General features: G+C 50.6%; 1 pseudogene across 1 annotated transcript; it reads right to left on the bottom strand.

The window, feature by feature from the left end:
- Positions 1-1920: 1920 nt before the first annotated feature.
- LOC101589617 lies at positions 1921-2968 on the bottom strand (annotated as a pseudogene). The gene has a single exon (XR_192421.2). The product of XR_192421.2 is annotated as a 60S acidic ribosomal protein P0 pseudogene (transcript).
- Positions 2969-6074: the final 3106 nt, after the last annotated feature.

Genomic DNA, 6074 nt, shown 5'->3' with positions numbered 1-6074 from the left:
TTTTGGAGTCAGGCTGTAAATATGGACACCAATTTCCACAGAACAAATTGCAGGAGTAGGAAAGTTCCCAAAAGACAGAGAGGCAGTTTAAAGTCTTCGGGTAGTTAAGAAAACGTTTGAGGGCTGGCGAGATGGCTCAGTGGTCTAAAGCACCTACTTAGAACAAGTTTAGCAAAGCACAGGAACCGCGGTTCAATCCCCAGCACCACATGCCAGCCAGCCTGCCCCCTGGTGGGCTGAGCTGGCCCCCTCCACACAAATAAATACATAAATAAAATTAAAAAAAAAAAAACCGTTTGAATAATCTAGTGAAGTCACAGTGAGAGGCAGGTCCTGCCCTGGGCCAGAGCTTCCCTGTGTCCAGCGGCTTCTCTCGGCTTGACCTGACACAAGGCTGGGGGTTTCAAAGTGAGAAATGGGAGGCTCAAGCTTAAGTATTCTGTTTTGTTTTTGCTTTTTTGAGAAGGACTCTCTGTAATCCAGACTGGCCTTGGACTCACTATATAGCCCAGGCTGGCCTTGAGCTTAGGTGATCCTCCTGCCTCAGCCTCCCCAGTACTGGAATTGCAGGTGTGTGCCATCACGCCCAGCTAATAATTGTTTTGTTGGTGGTGGCAAATAACTCAAGAGATCTCCCTGTAGCTGAGGTGCCACAGCTCAATCCAGCCTCATCTTCCATGATTCACTCCTTTGTTCCTCAAACCATTTCATGAAATGCTACTGTGTGAAGAGAGCCTATGACAGACCCCTAGAATTCCCCACCTGGAAGGCGCCCTGATTTGGGAGCTGACAACAATGTGGTGCACGGGGGGCCAGGGAGATGGCTCAGTAGAATAAGTGCTTGCCTGGCAAGCACAAGGGCCTGAGTTCAATCCCTAGTTCTGCAAAAAAACAAAACAAACAAAAAACAAAACCAATGTGGTGCACAGCTGTAAGGGACGCTCCCACTGTTCCAAGACACTGCCCTTACTGAGGTACCTAGTGTCCTCTCAGTGCTGTTTGGTGACATCTTCTTTGTCATTGCCTCAAAGTACAAGAACAGTGAGGTTGGCAACAGGGTCACACTCCTGAGAAGCCAGAAAGTGGTTCTTTCAAGTAAAAATATAAAAGAGCTCAATTCAGTAGGGAAAGAAAACATGTGCTGGGTTGCTGAAATGCGTGGTATTTTTTATTTTATTGTATTATATTTTAGGGAAGGGTCTACAGGGTGTTCAGGGTCTCACTACTAAATCGGACTCCTAGTGATCCGCCTGTTTACAGCCTCCCAAGAGCTGGGATTACAGGTGTGTGCCACCACGCCCAGTCTCCATTGCCATCTCAGTGGGCCCCAGGGGCGGGGCCACATGGCAGGAGGGATTGAACTCCTGGCCCCTGTGCCTGCTTGCAGGTGCTTTAATCTGTTGAGCTGTTTGGCCGGCCCTACATGGTAAATTATTGTTAATTTCTTGCTGTACCTAAGTTTGAAATGAAACTTTATCATAGGTTTGTATGTACAGGACAAAACACAGCCCATTCATATCTCTATTTATCCATGTATTTGATCCCAGATTGTCACACCCGGTAAGCTTCCACTCTACCCGTGAGCTGTACTGCTAGGCCCAGAACAGTCTGCAAAGGTTTCAGCTTAAGCCATCATTTCAGGAATGCGCTGGGAATCTTAGGATGCATCGACCTCCTATAACATGGGACTCCATCTGTTGATACATTTTGTTTACTTACTTACTTACTTATGGTTTTTTGAGACGGGTCTTGATATGCAGTTGAGGCTGGCCTTACAGTCACTTTGTAGTCTAGGCTGGTTCTCAAACTCACAATGATCCTCCTGCCTCAGCCTCCCAGAGCGCTGGGATTCCAGGCATGGCCCACCATGCCCCGCTGTCTCAATACACCTTTTTTTTTTTTTAAAGAGAATTATGCCTTTATTCCTTGTTTTGCCAATTAGGCAGGCTGAATAGTTTGCTTTTTGATGATCAATCAAAGAGACCAAATCCCACATCCTCATCTGACTCCTCCAACTCTTCCTTGGTTTCCACCTTGGCTGGGGCAGCCGCAGCAGCAGGAGCAGCAGTGGTGGCTGCGGCTACAGGGGCAGCAGCCACAGATGCAGATGGATCAGCTAAGAAGGCCTTGACCTTTTCAGCAAGTGGGAAGGTGTAATCAGTCTCCACAGACAAAGCCAGGATGTGCTTGTACCCACTGATGATAGAATGGGGCACTGATGCAACAGTTGGGTAACCAATCTGCAGACAGACACGGGCAACATTGCGGACACCCTCCAGAAAGCGAGAATGCAGAGTTTCCTCTGTAATGTCAAGGACTTCTGGGTTGTAGATGCTTCCATTGTCAAACACTTGCTGAATGATCCGCCCAAAGGAGAATGGGGAGATGTTCAACATGTTCAGGAGTGTTGCCTCGCTGGCTCCCACTTTGTCCCCAGTCTTAATCAGCTGTACATCACTAAGGATTTCAATGGTGCCCCTGGAGATTTTAGTGGTGATGCCCAGAGCCTGGAAGAAGGAGGTCTTCTCAGGCCCAGACCAGTGTTCTGGGCAGGCACGGTGACTTCACATGGTGCAGTGGCACCTGCACGGGCAGCAGCAGGCACCTTATTGGCCAGCAGCATATCCCTGATCTCAGTGAGGTCCTCCGTGGTGAACACAAAGCCCACATTCCCCTGGATATGAGGCAACAGTTTCTCCAGAGCTGGGTTGTTTTCCAGATGTCCTCGGATGGCCTTGCACATCATAGAATTCTTGCCCATTAGCACCACGGCCTTCCCTCAGGGGGACATTTGGATCTGCTGCATCTGCTTGGAGCCCGCATTGTCTGCTCCCACAATGAAGCATTTTGGATAATCATCCAAAAGTTGGGTGATCTTTAGGAAGTAGTTAGATTTCCAGGTCGCCCTGTCTTCCCTGGGCATCACGGTGGTGCATCAGGGATTGCCACGGAGGGTTTAAAGATGATGTCACTCTCATGAGAATGCCTGGAAAGAGCTCAATACACCTTTGATGAAAGTAGACAATCTAAAAATCACACAAATGAGTCTGGGGAAAAGGCCACAGTGAAGCTTGGGGGAGCTGTACTTTTATCAGAAGATGAACAGGGCAGAACCAAGTGGGTCATGGTGGCTGGTGTCTGTGCTCTGTGGGGAGCTCGGTGGCCACTGCCCAGGGAGGAGGCAGATGCCTGCGCCCAGCTTCTGCCTGCAGATCGGTGTCCAGCGTCTCCACGGTTGGGGCCTCTCTGCAGAGCTGTGCATATTTGAGGTCTGAGTCAAGCTCCCAGTGTGCCCGCTCATAGCAGCTTCAGTCCTCTTGCCTGTCTCCCAGTCTCTGGAAGAGATCGCTGTAACAATTCCCTCCCCTGGTGGGGTTGGCTACCACTTCCATCTCCCTTCCCTGGCTTCCCCAGCCTCAGTGCCTGACCAAACTTTCCAGAATCACCTGGGGTGGACTCGGAACTTGCTCACCTGGAGCTGTCCCGGCCCTTCCCACTCAAAGAGGAATTCTGTGGCCTCCCACGCTGGACCTCAGAGCCGCGCTACGGTTGCGTCTCTGTGACTGCACATACTGCGCTACCTTAATCTTTTAAACTGCTTTTTCAATTATTAAAGTGGTGTATACTTGTTTAAAGCATTCAAACAATGCAGAGAGCAAGGAAGAAATAATCTCCTCCTCTCTCCTCACCAGTCCGGGGCTGTTGCATGGAGGATCATTTCCATTTTCTTGTATATTCTTCCACAAAATAGTCGATGCGTGGGCAAGCAAGTGCACATGCGTGCGCGCGCGCGCGCGCACACACACACACACACACACACACTACATGGTGACCTCGCTTCAGGAGTTCTCCCATACAATGCTGTTGCTGTTCCATTATGTCACGCTCTTCCATCCAAGATGTGGACAGAGTGGGGTTTCCAGCTCAGTCCTCTCCTGCAGACCCCAGATCTGGGCCATCATTGTTGTCCGTGTTGGCCCTCACCCCAGTTGGGGAGGCCGCGCTGCTGGTCTTCATGGTCTCCCCGGCTCCTGCCCCTCTTTTGGGCCTGTTGTAAAAGCACGGAGCTGAACTCTAGCTCACAGGGTCTTCTAGCACCCACTCCAGGGGATCGGTGGAGAAGGGTCTCCTAACAAGGCTGAGCCCCAGCCCCAGCAGCTCGCCTCCCACTTTACAGGTCCCTGTGGAAGTGTGGTCTCAGAAGAGCCCCTTAGAGTTGCTCCCTAGAGGCCCCGGCATGAATATTTCATACTCCTGCAGCAACTGAGGTTGTTGAAGTGAGGACTGGAGCGGTCTGTGCCACACTGCTGCAGGCTGGCAAGGTGCTCCAGGTGCAGGGACGGTGACAAGGGACAGGATCACTCATCCCTTCCAGGCCACTGCTGCAGACAGGTCCCTCACCTAAGCAGCCAGCTGTCCCAAGCAGGGTGAGGAGGACCGTCGCCTGCCTGATTCCTACATGCTGACCGCCTCTGCGTGCTCCCAACAGCATCCTGCTTTGTCATCTGAATCCTTACAGAAGGAGGTCCCATCTGAGGGGCTGTCACCCTGTCCCCAGGTCACATGAACAGGAAATGAGCTATATGATGCTCTAGGGACTGGGATCACACTGAGGCAGGAGGGCAAACTCGCCTCCCCTCCCCCCCCGCAAGGGCTCTGTCCCTCACTGACCTCAACCAGATAGGTTACGCAGTTCCCCGCTGTGGCCAGCACCCCCTACCTGCTCAGGACAACAGTGGTGAGAGCTCTAGAAAATTCTCTGTGCCTAGCTCCTGTTTGAGACACTTTATACAGCATTATATATTAATTTAGTATTTTGACAATTCTGTGGAGTATAATCCCTATTTTATGAAGGAGAAAACAGTCCCAGAGAGGCTAAAGTAGTGGGTCCAAGGTGTCACAGCAAGCAATAGAGCTGACTCAGGCCTACACAAGCTGGCTCCAAAATTCATGTTCTTAATTTTTGCACCATCATGCCACCCAAAATAACAAGTTCTGTCAGCCTCAGTTCATGATCTCACTTAATCCCCATTACAGTTGTATGAAAAAGGGACTTTTTTTAAATCGTTTTGAAACAAGGTCTCATTATGCAGAACTTGCAATGATCCCCCTGCCTCAGTTTCCCAAGCACTGGGACCACACAGTTCAGACTTGTAGTGATCCTCCTGTCTCAGCCTCCCCAGCACTGGGATTACAGATGTGCGCCACCACACTGTTTCGGGGTGGCACAGCACGTGATATCGGGGATCGAACTGGGTCCTTGCGCTTGCCAGGCAGGTATATAACCACTGAGCTACTTCCCCAACTCAAAGAGACCTTTTTTTTTTTTTTAATGTATTTGGTACAGGGTCTCACAGCTCGGATTTGTAACGACCCTCCTGTTTTCAGCCTCCCTAGTGCTGGGATTACAGGCATGTGCCACCATGCCTGCACTCAGTGGCCAGCTCGGCACACCCGGGGGTGGAGTTGGCACTGCATGTAGGCTCGGGCATCGAACCACGGTCCCTGCGCCTGCCTAAGCAAGCACTTAGCCTGCTGAGCTATCTTACCTGCTCCCTCCTTTTATCTTTTAAAACCAAAGCATTTATTCTGAGTGATTGCTGCAATTCTCAAGATGATCTGGACGCTGCAAGTGCTGCTTTCTTGGGTTTAGGTGTTGTTCCTTCACGGAAGCCATGCCTCAATCTGCGATATACAATTTTTAGGTGTCGCATTCGACCAGTTCCGGTGGTATTTCGCCTTTCAGCCTTTGCACTCCAGTTATACTTTCTCTTGGGCTTGGCGGGATAGCCACATTTGCCACAAGTCGACTTCTGAAGGTGGTAGGCCTTAGAGCCACAGCGGCGGCACAACACGTGTCCTATTGCAATGCTTTCCAAAGGATGACGCTTCCTTCGTCATCTCGCTTGTGCCACCGAGACCAAAGAGAGGTGTTGAACCAGGGATTGAACTCAGACCCTTGCACTTGCCAGGGAAGAGCTTATTCTGTTGAACCGTCTCCCCAGCTTGCCTGCCCTTTTGAAGAGACCATTCTTGGGCTGGCGAGATGGCTCAGTGGTCTAAAGCACCTACTT

Source organism: Octodon degus, unplaced genomic scaffold (assembly GCF_000260255.1).
Source record: "Octodon degus isolate 3935 unplaced genomic scaffold, OctDeg1.0 scaffold00020, whole genome shotgun sequence".
In the NCBI taxonomy this organism is placed as follows: Eukaryota; Metazoa; Chordata; class Mammalia; order Rodentia; family Octodontidae; genus Octodon; species Octodon degus.
Note: the sequence above shows the minus strand (reverse complement) of the source record. Positions and strands in the feature narration are given on the sequence as shown.